Here is a 15,046-nt window from a genome sequence, read left to right on the forward strand (position 1 = left end):
AACTTGCTAACAGTGAGGACAATTAACCTGTAGAACAGGTTGCCTCCAGAAGTTGTGAATGCTTTATCACAGGAGGTTTTTAAGAAAAGACAACAGCCACCTGTCTGAAATGGTATAGGGTCTCCTGCTTGAGTAGGTGGTTGGATTAGAAGACCTTCAAGGTCCCTTCGAACTCTATTCTGATTGGTAGAACAAACTTTGATTTGACAAGTTCTCAGGGAATCCCCCCATCAAGACAGATTGTGAATCATAGTGAACTGGGTTTAAAATCCCTTAAAATGTGGTTCTGTCAACAGGCTTGGGGATCCAGTGGAAACAGGGAACCCATGAAATGGCTGTATTCTATATTCAACCTTGAAGGCTCAGGACCTGTTTTGTTTTATTGTATGTCATCTAGAATCACATCCATGAGATGGGTGGCTATAATATTTGATTGATTGATTGATTGATTGATTGATAGATAGATAGATAGATAGATAGATAGATAGATAGATAGATACAAAGAAAGAGAGAGATGATAAATTAGATAGAGACAAAGAAAGAGAGAGAGATGATAAAATAGATAGATAGATAGATAGATAGATAGATAGATAGATAGATAGATAGATAGATAGATAGATAGATAGATAGATAGATAGATAGATAGATAGATAGATAGATAGATAGGCAGGCTGGCAAGCAGGCAGGCAGACAGACAGACAGGCAGACAGACAGGCAGACAGACAGACAGACAGAGATTCAATAAAAGCTGATGGCTCAGAATGGGGTAGTGGCCTTTTGAAGCACCTCACAGCTTCCCTGACATGTCTTGGTGGGTGTTGCAGACAATTTATAAAGTTGCTATTTCAGTTTTACATTGACGACCGCTGAGATGGGGATTGAGAGGTGTGAGGGAACAGCCAGCATGAAGTCCACAAGTCTTAAAGTTGCCAAGTTTGGAGACCCCTGCTCTAAAGAAAAATCACTGGCTGTTCCCATTGCCAGGCCTAGCAATTGGTTTGGTAAATGTGCAGTTAACCTCTGAAGCACTTTTGAGAGTTTGGAGGTTTAGTTGTAGTAAGACATTTGTATGTAACTTCAGCAAAACCTTCCTTTTTTCCTGGTATATTTTTCTTTCTGCTATTCTTACCTTCAAAGAGAAGTGACGAGCTGCTATTTTCATCTTATTTGACAAAAAAAAACCAGCTGCAAAGTCTTTTAATATTTTCCCAACTTAGCCTGTGGATTAATAATTCTTTTCATCAAATCTCATGTCTTGAAGTAACTCAAATCGCCGATCATGAATTTGAATTACATGATGTTGTTTTTGATTCTCAAAATTTTGATTCAGACTCAATCAGGGCCAAGCCTCTCACTCCACAGTTACTTTCAGAAGGACTTGGATGTCAGGAAATGAGACTGCCTTCCCACCCTCTTACTTTTATAGAAAAATATGCTTGGAGATATAGCTGCAAATACTTTGGCATCATAGATATCTTGGCTGTTGGCATGCTATATTTTTCAAGTCGCTGTTTCTGCTGTCTTCCAGACAATAGTTTTAAGTGACATCTTGGTGTGATGCTTTTTGCTTAGCCTTAAACACTGTGAAGTAAGCGTACTAGGCAACAAATATCTGTGCATGCACATACAGGCAAAAATGTTGAATTTGCATTTTATGGTGTACCAATGGTCTTCCTGAACTTGCAGATTTTGTGACTGAATGCTCATTTAACAAAAATGCTTAATAGCATCAGGGAACCATTTTAATGGTTGTGATAATTGAGCAGATTGAAGAATTCTGCCCAAAATCTCAAAGCTTAAAAAAAGCCATTTGAGTTCTGAAAAGTGAGTAATTACAATTATAGACCAGAATAAGGAAAATAGATTGATGCTAAATCCAAATTTGACATTTACCTATTTATTTATCATTTGCAGCATTTATGTAGTGTAGGTATCCCAAAAGATTCCTGCCAATTTACAATATAACCACGAAGTCTATAAAAGCAATACTTAACATAAAATTAATAAATTACCCTGTTGTTCATGAACTGGTGGCCTCTCGCTCTTCTGCACCTGCTTCACTCCCCCAAAACCTCACATAATGGGGGAATCCTCAGCTCATCCATCATTTGCTTATTTATTTCATAGATTTTTGTAGCCTGCCCAACTCATTAGATTCTGGATGGGTGACAATATGTTAAAGTGAGAAAAAGCAACAGTGGAAATAAATGAAAGGTTATAAAACTATAAATAAAACTACAAAAACCACAGCCATAATAATTTCCCCTTCAAGAGTTAGCTAAGTAAAATCCAGTTGTGTTTAAAGTGAAAAAGCACAAAGGAGAGAGCTTTATGTGTTTGAAATTGGAAAAAAAATGAAACTTTAACCTTGGGTTTTGTCGATTAGATAACTTTGTGGTTACAAATATGGCTACATATTAAGTATTTAAAAAAATCAAAAGATGAGTGTAATGTTACTAATTTATTCTGCTGTGCTAAAAAGAATTGCTCTCTTTCTTTTTTTCTCCCTTTCCCCCTACCCTTCTTTCTCTTCCTTTTTCCCTCCCCCATTTTCCCACTATTTTTATTTTTTTGTATTTGTATCTTGATAAGCTTAATAAAATTATTAATAAAAATGTACAGAAGTAAATATTGAAATAATGTAATAAAACATGAACACACAAGGAAAAGCATTATGTGGTCAATTTCTACAAAAGATTGAGGGGAAAGTGGATAAAGATAAAACTTGGCAATGGCTTACAACTGGAACATTAACAAGATCAAGCTACCTGAAGTAATGCAAAAGTCCAGAACTGAAAAAAAATCATTAAAGGCCTCAGAATACAGATGTGCAAAGAAGCAGAAGAAACAATAGATCATATCCTCAGTTCAGGCAAGAAAATCACACAAACTGATTATAAACAGTAATATAACACAGTCACCAAAATGATTTATTGGACATCTATAAAAATTATCATGTGCCAGTTATTATGTCATGGGCTGATGAGCAGGAACGAAGACACGCAGATGAGTACAGAGAAACTCCTTTATTTAAGCAGAAACTGTACTGAGGATTTGGAGTCACCCTGCCTCAATATATAGCTAGACCCTATGGTAGCAACCAATTGGATTGAACCCATGTTTGCCACCCAAAGTTGACCAATTGCAGGACCAGAAACGTCCTGTCTGAGTTGTTGGAGAACTGTTAGTTCTCCAGCAACGCACGTGGTGATATTCCAAAAGCCCAGTACATAACACCCCTCCCTCCTAAGATAGGCTATAATACCCTTGACAATCACTTCCAACAACCAAAATACTAAAATAATAATAAACAATAATAAATGTAATGCTTTGTTATTCCAAGGTAGTTAGAATGATATTACGCAACCTTCACGGATGTGCCTTGTAAAGTGGACTACAAAGAGATTAAAGAATAGCTTGTCAATGCAATATACTACAAGAGATAAAACAACATCTCAGTGAACATGCTTGACAGCAGTTACATTTTACCCCCAATTTCTGTAGGTAGTGGTACAATGTCATACATTACACATCACTTTATTTTACAACATAGTCTGTAAGATATGCTGGGGGTTTATATGGTCTGGAGGAACACCTTGGAGTTCCAGTCACTTTGTGGTCTACCAGCTTACCCGGTGGGCTGGGTAGACCCATGTCCCCTTGTGCTCCTGTGTCCAGGGGAGTTGAATTGCTCTGGCTGGCCTCTCCAGGTTGGCCCACCCCAGAGTCTGACTGTTTAGCAGAGTAGGCACAGCGGTCGCTGAGATTTGGCTGGTTCAGGGGTCCCATGTTGCACTTCTGAGCTGCCATGTTCCTCTTCTGAATCAAGTTCCACTGAGAAAGGAAAACCCTGGTGGTTCTGGTGTGAGCTGGCTTGGGCGCCAGCTTGAGGACCTCAGGAGGGTCTTGTGTCATAGTCCTCAGTGACCGTTCTGGAAATCTTTTACTAAGTTGGTCAATATGTCTTCTGACCAGTCGCCCTCCCTCCAACCCCACTTTATAAGATAGGGGTCCAGATTCTTTGATCACATGACCAGGAACCCACAAGTTTCCAGGCCCATAGTTCCTGGCCCAAACCCAATCACCTATTTGCAGCCCCCTTGGGGGTTTTGGTTTAGAGGCTTCGGATGCCATTCTGTCTGGATGCAACCTGTCCAGTTTAGTAATTAAGCGCCTTCCCCAACGAAGCTCAGCAGGACTTTTACCTGTAGCTCTGCAGGGTGTAGAATGTTGACAGAGCAGGAAATCTGCCAGTCTATGATGCCGGTCACCTGTGATGATGTGCTTGAGCGCCTCCTTTGTTGTCCTCAGCATGCGTTCGGCTTGTCCATTCGAAGAGGGGTGAAATGGTGCAGACGTAGCATGTCTGATGAGGTTAGCTCTGAGAAAAGCCTGAAACTCAGCAGCAGTGAATTGAGCCCCATTATCAGAAACCAAAACATCAGGCAACCTGTTATGTATTGAGCTTTGGGGAATACCTTATCACATGTACGCTGGAAAGCTAACGGTTCTCCAGCAAAACAGATAGGACTTTCCCAGTTCAGGCTGCAGTTAACTTGGTGGGAATGATGGGTTCAATCTGATTGGTTGTTAAGACTATGAGAGACTATATAAAGACTGCATGGATACCCCTAACCCCCAGTACAGTTATAGGGAACTCTGCGAGGCTTGACCCTTATCGGTACCATGTTAGGATCTAATTTAAAGGAAATTGGTGGCCCAGTATAAGTTCCCAGTTTTGACTCAAAAATATCCGCGAATTCCTTGATCTGGTTGTTACAGTGACCCAGCCAGAGAACTCTGTTGTGGACCTGATGGAGATAATAACACAATATGGGAAGGTTTCTGGATTTAAAGTAAATATACAGAAAACTAAAATTTTGGCTAGAAATATGACAGTTTCGCAGAAGGCTCTCCTAGAAGGATTAACTGGATTTGAGATTGTTAAAAGGGTTAAATATTTGGGGGTGATTTTGTCGCCCTCTAATACAAAGCTATATAAAAATAATTATGAAAAGTTATGGGGGAAAATTCAAAAAGAACTGGAGAGTTGGGAAAAATTGCAATTGTCTTTGTTGGGACGGATTGCAGCAGTGAAAATGAATGTCCTGCCCAAATTTTTATTCTTATTTCAAATGATACCGATTCTTAAGAAAGACTCTAACTTGGAGGAATGGCAGCGTGGTATCAATAAATTTGTGTGGGCAGGGAAAAAGCCACGAGTTAAACTTAAGATTATGCAGGATACTCGTGAGAGAGGTGGCCTTAAAATGCCTAATTTTAAATTATATTATGAAGCTGCTGCACTAGTAGGAATAAGTGATTGGATTAATTTGACACAATCGAGGTTATTAAATCTTGAGGGCCATGATCTGTTGTTTGGCTGGCATGCATATTTGTTGTATGATAAGAAGGTAGATACTGTGTTTAGGATGCATATTTTAAGACAGGCATTGCTGAGAGTTTGGAAGAAGTATAGACATAAGTTAAGCAGCAAGATACCATTGTGGGCAATCCCAAAACACGCAATAGAAAATATACATGCTGGTTTCAAACATGATGAGACTACTTACAAGGAAATTTTAAGTTTGGAAAGGAATATTTGGTGCTTGAAATCATATAGTTTCTTGCGAGAAGAGAAGGTTGTTCAGACTTGGTTTCAATATATTCAGTTACAGGCCAGGTGGAAAGAAGATCAAAAAAATGGATTTGCAACGACTGATGAAAATTTGATAAAGCAAATTAGAAATCAAGGACCAGCACATATTAAACGGATATATCTTGCATTGATAGAGATCGATTCAGAAACAGAGCTTGTTAAGGATTGTATGATAAAATGGGCCCAAAACATTCAGGAAGTTATTACAATGGACACGTGGGAAAAGATCTGGGTGAGGAATGTAAAATTCACTCAAGCTCAAAGTTTAAGAGAGAACTTTTACAAAATGTTTTATAGATGGCATTTAGATCCTAAAAAGCTTGCAAGTATGTATCCGAATTATCAGCCTAAATGTTGGAGGTGTGGTGATGAAGAGGCAACATATTTTCACATATGGTGGACATGTAAAAAGGTCAAGGCTTTTTGGATAAAAGTCTGGTGGAATATGCAGAAGATTTTTAAACGGAGGATAAAGTTTTGTCCGCAATTTTTTTTGTTGGGAATAATTGTTGACGCTACAGTTGTGGACTTTAAGTTGATGTTGAATTTAGTTACGGCAGCAAGACTTTTGATAGGTCAATATTGGAAGAAAGAGGAACTGCCGACTATACAAGAGTGGATTTTAAAGGTTTCCGACTTGGCAGAGATGGCGAAGATTTCGGCCTATTTGAAAGATTACTCGCAAGAACATTATATTATGGAATGGAGAAAATGGATTGAGTTTATCCAGAATAAGTATAGGGTCAAGAAGTTTTATCTAGCATTTGAATAAGTCTTCTTTCGTTTTCTTTTTTCTTTTTTTATTTTGTCTTCTATATATATTTAATAATGCTAAGTTTTGTTTGATCCTATATAAGTTAGAGAGTGATGGATTTTAGAATTTATAGTTGTTAGTATATGGTTGTTTATGATTGCTTTTTTATATATATATACCTTGTATTTAGCTCTGGGAAGTCCGGGGGGGGAGGGGGGTTAGGGGGAGGTGGGGGGGGAGGAGGGAGGGGGGAGGGGGGGAGGGGGGAGGTAGGGAGGGGAGGAGGGAGGGGGAAGGGGGCTTTTTAAAGGAAAACTGTATTTTTAAAACTTTTCAATAAAAAAAAAAAATATCCGCGAATTCCTCACAAACAGCCATGAGGTCTGCTGTCTGTGTCCAGTTAATGCCTGTTATTTGAATGCCCAAAGCCTCAAACCAGTCAAGTCCTATAAGACTTGTTCTTGGGCCCTCTACTACTATGACATCCAGGTGCCTCAAAAACCCTTTAAATTTCACCAATAAGGTGGCTTCACCCTTAACTTTAACCTGAGCATTCTGAAAATCTGTTAAAATAATATCTGAGGGACTTAATTTAGCCCACTGTTTGCTGCGTCTGCACACAAGGTTGAATGTGTCATGCGACATGATTGAGACCGCTGAGCCAGAGTCCAATTCCATTTTGCATGGAATTCCTTGTAGCTCCACCAAGAGCTTAAGTTTAGGCTTAAGGGGACGACAAGCCCTGGTGCAACAAACGCTTCTCCGGCTCTTGAAGAACCCCACACTGACTGGACCAAGGGCCCCAGTACCTTTCCTAGTCGGTTTCTCCGACTGGTGCTTGGGTGGCCTGTCTCTCTTGCGAGCTCTGCACACCACTGCGATGTGGCTGGTCCTTCCGCAAGCTCTACACGTGGCCGAATGGAATCTGCAATTTGCACGGGAGTGGTTGCCTCCACACCCCTTATATCTAGGTAAGAGAACTGCCTTGTAATTGTTCTCTCTTTGCAGATTACCATGGTTTTGCGTGCTTGGCTGTCTCTGGAGCTTGTTTATTTTGGGTTCTTCGTCTTCTGATGATTCTCCACTGCATTTGGCAACCTCGCGGTGGACAGAATCTTCTATCTTTGGAGATTTGGTGGGCTGCACTGTTTGTACTGCACCTTCGGCTGCTTCGTCAGCCATGACCTTGTCCTGTGCTTCGGCAAATGTGAGATTTGGTCTGGCAAACAATCTCTGTTGCAGGGTTCTGTCTCTCAGGCCACAGACAAGTTGGTCTCTCAGACACTCCTCTAAATTCAAAAACTTGCAGAGACGTGCGGCCTGCCTTAGGCCCGCGATAAACTCTGATGCTGTCTCACCAGGAAGCTGCACTTGTTGGTCGAATTTAAAACGCAATGCCATCTCCAACATTTTTGGCTGAAAATGCCCGGTCAACTTCTTCTTAAGGTCAGCAAATGATACTGCTTCAATGGGTGTTGGCACGAAGAGGTTTTCCGCTAGATCAAAAGTCGCTGGCCCACACATGCACAGCAACATCACAGCTTTTAGGCCTTCCTCTGCAATCTGGTTAGCTCGTAGGTAATTCTCCACTTGTGAGAGGTAAGACGTTTAATGTTTAATGTCGAATTCTCTGAGTTTGCCGACCTTTGGCATCTTTCCTCAATTCCTGCGCTGTTGTTGGATCCTGCTTCTTAGGCTCAGGGAACGCGTCCTCTGAGCACGCGGCCGCTAGTGTAGCTTTACTAGTCGGCTAGAGAGGGGGGGGGAAGATGCCTCTTCCCTCTAGCGAGTAATGCTGTCCCCTCGTGACTTCAGCCCTTAGGTGGTGAAACAGGATACCATCCTCATCACCACTATTATGTTGTGGGCTCTGATGAGCATGAACGAAGACACGCAGATGAGTACAGAGAAACTCATTCTTTATTTAAGCAGAAACTGTACTGAGGATTTGGAGTCACCCTGCCTCAATATATAGCCAGACCCTATGGTAGCAACCAATAAGATTGAACCCATGTTTGCCGCCCAAAGTTGACCAATTGCAGGACTGGAGACGTCCTGTCTGAGTTAGTTAGTTAGTTAGAACCGTTAGTTCTCCAGCAATGCACGTGGTGATATTCCAAAAGCCCAGTACATAACACCAGTAATGAAAAATTGATGGGAATGTACAGTTGAGAAAGTAGCTGAAAACGAGGTTAAAATATTGTAGGAATTCCAGCTAAAACTGACAGAACCTAAAAGAAGAAAGTGTGGATAACGGAAGTGGCAATGCCAGGAGATAACAGAAGAACTGGAGAAAAGAATTCTAATAGAATAAACCAAGATCTGAAAATCAAAATGGAAAGATTGTGGCATAAACTGGCTGTGGTGGTCCCAATGGTTATCGGCATGCCAAAAAAATGTCCCAAAGGTGTTTTTCTTTCAAAAGGCAACTGGACTTTCTTGTTTTGCGAGAAGAGGTGTTGCATCTCATCCAAGAAGCTTCTTCAGTTCTGACTGAATGGTAGTGAACGGAAGGATTTACAGTCCTCACAGTCATCTGGTCGTCAGCACTCTTTCTGAGAGTCTCTCAGAAATGTCTTCTAGCAAAACAAGAAAGTCCAGTTGCCTTTTGAAAGAAAGCCCCTTTTGAACAACCGTGCCCTGGACGACTGAGATGCTCCATAAGCATACCAAAAAATCTTTGACAATCTGCATTGACAAAGTTTCCACCTGTCTGTTGCAAAAGGTTTGGATCTGCTTGGATCTGCACATACATTACGACATCCCAGACTCTTGGGAAGAACCTGATGCAAATGAAGGCCAACACAAGCAGTCGTGATTTCACATTGTTGTGTACGTTATAATAATAATAAAGCTTACATCCTGTGATGACCCCCTTAACAGTGGTGGTGAACCTATGGCACGGGTGCCAGAGGCGGCACTCAGAGCCCTCTCTGTGGGCACTCGCGCCATGCCCCAGAGGTGGCAACTGTCCCTCTTCAACCAGCCACCTGCTAATTCGCCGAGATGCCGTGTGGCTGAATGCAGCCTGGCACGGCTGGTTTCCCTCCCCCACATTCTGTCCCTCCTGGCCTCGCATGCTCTCCTTTTCCCAAGCATGAATCACTGCATCACCTCCTCAGCTGTTGGCCGACCATCCATCTCGGAGGCGGCTTCTTTGAACTGCTGGTGACAGGCTGCGGAGCCCCAAAGTGTGCCGGTCGAGGCTGTGGCTACTGATGGATACCATTGGCCCCCATGCGCTCGCTGGCCTCTGTGTCAGCTGATGGTGCTGATGGGCCGATGGTGTCAGGCAGCAGCTGCCCCAGCCCTTGCCTTGCCCTATGGCAATGGCACCCCCACTCTGCCTCACCTCACCCCACAGGATGAGTCTCCTGCCTACTGCCCCACCTGCCAGAGACCTCCTGGAGCTCCCCCAACCCTGCCCACCCCCCACAGGTGTCCCTTCCCACGAGCAACATTGAGGTGACCACACCCACCTTGGCCACACCCACCCAATCTTCCATGACCACCAGAGCCACACCCACCCAGTGGGCCATGCCCACCTGGCACCCAGTGATAAATAAGTGGGTTTTGGGTTACAGTTTGGGCACTCAGTCTCTAAAAGGTTCACCACCACTGCCATAGGTAGATGCAAGTGCCAAACCCCACGTAAATGTCTGGCTGACTGCAATCAACCTTAATTCTCTAAATGCAAATGCTGCCTGACTCTCAATGACTAAGTGATAAGGAAGATTATTCCAACACTGGTTCCAGCCCAATGATGGGCAACGAGGAAGGAAAAGATAGAACAACCCTTCCTGACTCTTCACTCCAAGGCAGCTTGGCTTCCTCCACCCCTACCAACTTGAACTGTGAGGAAGAATACCTAGCGGCAGTAAGGAGAGATTTCTTTCCCAAGCATCCTCTTCAGAGTAAGAAGCCCACCACACATGACTAAGTAGGGGAGGGGGTGAAGGCACAATGTGCCTACAACCTCCCCTCCCACTCCCTCTGCCCTGGCTCCACTAGAAGCCTTGCAAATGGCTGGGTGACGGGCAAGAATTATCCCCATTCTGCAGCAATGCCATTAAGGCACCTCTGAGAGTGCCATTAACATCCCAAAGGGTCCAAGCCCCGTTTCCATACACAATCAGTGGTGCTCAGCAGCGCCACTGGAAACACCCATGAGCCGTCACAATTCTCATTAGTCCTTGAAAAACAGCTCATTAGTGTTGTTAGGACTGACAGGTAAATACAGCTAATGGGATAAATCTATCAATAAATTCATTGTATCCAGAGAACGGGTTTTCTCTGCCAGAGTTTCTTTGAAAGATTCAGTGTGGCTCCTGTAGTCAAACTCAGAATATGCAACAACACACACTTAGCTGAAGAGAGATACTGGACAAAAAGCAGGCAAATAAAACCAGAAATGAGCCCATTGTTTATTTACACGGGAGAGTGAGTACATAGTGAATTTCCGGTTGCCGCAAGTTCACAGTTGTGGGGACAAAATAAATTATAATTATGAAACTGCCCCTTATAGCAAGGCTTAAAAATAATTGGAATAAGGCAAAAGATTGCCCCATCTTAAAGGCAGGACAGAGGTTGCTAGAACCCTAATATGTCTTCTCTGCAATGGTGCAGCTATTCTGTGAGCAGGGAAGGGAAAAAAATGCACAGGAGCTGGCAGCAAGTGCAGAGAGCGCAGCCTCTCCTTAGTGTGAAGTGCCTTTCCTGCTTCAGATGCACATTCTGCCCATCTCTACTGATATGCATACTGCGGGCGGTCCTCACTTAATGACCACTCATCCAGCAACTTTTAAACTCACAATAGTCTTGAATGACTAGAGGTAGTCCTCTACCTATGACCACAATTGAGCCCAAAATTTCTGTTGCTAAGCGAAACAGTTGTTATGTGAGTTTTGACCCATTTTACGACCTTTCCTGCCACCATTGTTAAGCGAATCCCTGCAGTTGTGAAGCTAGTAGCACGGCTGTTGAGTGAATCTGACTACCCCCTTGACTTTGCTTGTCGGAAGGTCGCAAAAGGGGATCGCGTGGTCCTAGGAGACTGCAACAGTCATAAATACATGCCAGTTGCCAAGCGTCTGAAATCTGATCACTAACAACATTAACTACATCACAATGTAAGTGTGGAAAATGGTCACAAGTTACTTTTTTCAGTGCCGTTGTGACTTCGAACGGTCACTAAGCCAACTGTTGTAAATTGAGGACTACCTGTAGTACTTACAACTAGTCCCCCAAATTCACAGCTGTTGCACTGCCTCCTCAGGCATGTGATCACCATTTTCCGGCTTCCAATAAGCAAAAACTATGGAGAAGCTGGCAGGAGCTTACAAATGGCAACCATCTGACATCACACTCAATGATGGCACAGGATTCGCTTATAACGGCCACTGGAAGCGCTGGAATTTCTGTTGCTTAGCAGCACTATTATGTGATGTTGTTGCTTAACAATGGAAATTCCAGTCCCAATTGCCCTAATTCAGGGGTCTCCATCCTTGGCCACTTTAAAACTTGTGGACTTCATCTCCCAGAATTCCTCAGCCAGCTGGCTAAAGAATTCTGGGAGATGAAGTCCACAAATCTTAAAATGGACAAGGTTGGAGACCCCTGCCCTAGTTAATGAAGGACTACCAGCAGTTAATTGTGTTTGGATGGCAGGGCAGTTAAGAGAAGAATAGGGGGGAAAAATGGGTCTTCATCAAGTTGCAGAGGAGTATCAAATATGGTGTCCCAGGATTGGTCCTGTGTCCCCTGGTATTCATTTGTTTTGGTGAAGAGGTGGAGGACATATTTATCAAATTTATTACATTATTTATTATTGTTACTCTATAATGTTTTATACTATAATGAGTTATATGTATCCTATATTTTACTGTAAGCTGTTCTGAGTTATATGAGTGAAGTGGCCTAGAAACAGTTGTGATTAAATGAAGCAGAAATTGAACCTATATTGAAGGGCAGAAACAATGAAAAATAGCTTGATGGTAAATGATTGGTTCATTTAAGAATAGGACACTGTATCAGAAACCGGCTATCATTTTTTCCCTTTGTTCAGTGGATCTGTAAAAAGCAGAATAACAGAATAACAGAGTTGGAAGGGACCTTGGAGGTCCACTAGTCCAACCCCCTGCTCATGCAGGAGACCCTATGCCGTTCCAAACAAGAGGCTGCCCAGTCTTTTCTTAAAAGCCTCCAGTGATGGAGCACCCACAACTTCTGAAGTTCCACTGGTTAATTGTTCTCACTGTTAGAAAAATTCTCCTTAGTTCTAGGTTGTTTCTCTCCTTGGTTAGTTTCCATCCGTTGCTTCTTGTCCTGCCTTCAGGTGCTTTGGAGAATAGGTTGAGCCCCTCTTCTTTGTGGCAACCCCTGAGATATTGGAATGCTGCTATCATGTCTCCCCTGGTCCTTCTTTTCACTAGACTAGACAAAACCAATTCCTGCAACTGTTCTTCATATGTTTTAGCCTCCAGCCTTTAATCATCCTTGTTGCTCTTCTCTGCACTCTTTCCAGAGTCTCAACAAAACCAAAAGTGAGATGAAGCAGTTGAGATGAGGAGATTCTAGAGAGATAGTGCCCATTAAGCATTGAAGGGCAACTCTACCCCAAGCAGACTTCAGTAAACAAATGCTAAACAGCCTCCACAGTAGTTTGATGTTGCTGTGGATGAAACAAGAGAAGATGCCAACTTGTAGTTGCTGAAACGATGCTTAGTGAAGAATGCTCAGAAAGCAGTGGGGGAGGCATATTTAGGAGTAACAAAAGCCATGGGAGTCAATACACCACTGGAGACAAACGTCCCAAAGCAGAATGGAAACAACACAGCAGCCACAAGCAAAAGGAAATTAAGTGCTCCCATAGAAAGAACTGCTGTTGAGAACAAGCCAAACTACATTCCATGAGGATGATTCATTAATAGACATATCCAGATGATGGAGCAATAAAGATGGCTCAATGTTCTTAAAGTGGCCAAGGTAAGGGCTTGGGAGCCAACTCTGGAAAACATTAGAATGAGACCTGCATTTACTGGGGCACCACCAATGATTAATTTAGTTAAAGAAAGGGACTGGAGCTGGATCAATTCACTGAAATTGAATCAAATGACCCATTTTGCCCATTTACCCAACAGTTGAAAGTCATTGTTGAAGGCAAAGGATCTGTAAGAGTGCACTGGAAATTGAGAATAGCTGAAACAATGCAACTAATTATTAAAGTTGCTTTGTATCCCCCAACATTAAATGATAGTTCGATGCTCACATTTGGAACACATGAGCTTGTGGCACATCTAGATTAACCAAAGCTAGGGGACTTAATACACTAATGGAGGTAAACTTCCTAAAGCAGAATCAAAGCAATTCTTTTTAAAAAAGTGAGTAAGCCAGTTAAAATGACCCAGATTAAAATTAAAAGGCTAGGAAAGTTTTGGATGCGGTTGGACTATACATTTGTAAAAGAAAGAAAGGGAAGGAGGAAGATTCCTAAACACTATGGCACATTTGAAATTCAAATGCCATGAAGCAGCAATCTCAGACTGATGGAATGTATGGATGGAGATGAAGCTCAAGGCAGGGCAGAATCTACACCTGGAGACCTGTCAGGTGGGTCACTCAGAAGCTGCTGACTACTTTCTTTTCATCCAGGGCAGAGAGTTTGTCAGTGGTGCTGGCTTGCAAGAGACCTCTTATTGCCATTTGCAATTGACAAGCCAAGCAACTGAGATGCTGAAGACAGCCAAGGAGGGAGTCATGTTTTGGAGAAGATTGAATCTTGGAGAAAGGATATTGACCCAAAGTAGGCCATTTGATTCAAGAAGCTACACTAGATCAGCTCGTCAAAGCAGATTCTTGAACCAAAGTGAGAATGTCTAGACCAGAGGTCTCCAAACTTGACAGCTTTAATATTTGTGGATTTCAATTCCCAAAATTCCTCAGCCAGCTTTGCTTCACAAGTCTTAAAGTTGCCAAGTTTGGAGAGCCCTGAAGAACGCAGATTGAATTAGAGGTTTCCAAGCACTTTGTAGACCACATTTATGGAAAATGCTGGGAGGTGAGGTCTGACATTGATATGAGTGACAAAACTCATCACAACATATGTTATTTATAAGTTATAAGTTTGGGTAAGTAGCCTGTCCAGAAGATTATATAATTTTTTAAATTTATTAATCATTTCTAAAAGAAAAATGAAGGCAGAGAAAGAAAAAAAATAATTGTTATAATTTTTCACCACCAAAGGCCCTCTGTGCAGGATTTGGGCAGTTTCTACATACTGTACGATAAATAAAAATAAAATAATATCAACTCTACTAAGATTGTACAGTTGGTGCTCAGGAATATAAGATACTTTAGGTTGTTGGTTCTTGATAGATTCTTTCAGATAAAACTGATCCTTTCTTTCTGGATCAGAACCTGAAGTCTGCACTGACTAGAAGAGATTCTGCTTTTTGAAGAGCTTTGGGTTAGCAGCACATGTCGAACAAGGAGTATATATCGGAGGTGGTGACCCTTTGAGAGCTGTATGCAACAAAATTTCATTTTGATGTATGCCGATTGGTGTACATTCAAAGTGACAATAAAGTTATCATCATTAAGAAAGCTCTAATGAGCCCCATTGACTTCAGTGGCAA

Source organism: Vipera berus, assembly GCF_964194415.1.
Source record: "Vipera berus genome assembly, chromosome: 9".
Classification (NCBI taxonomy): Eukaryota; Metazoa; Chordata; class Lepidosauria; order Squamata; family Viperidae; genus Vipera; species Vipera berus.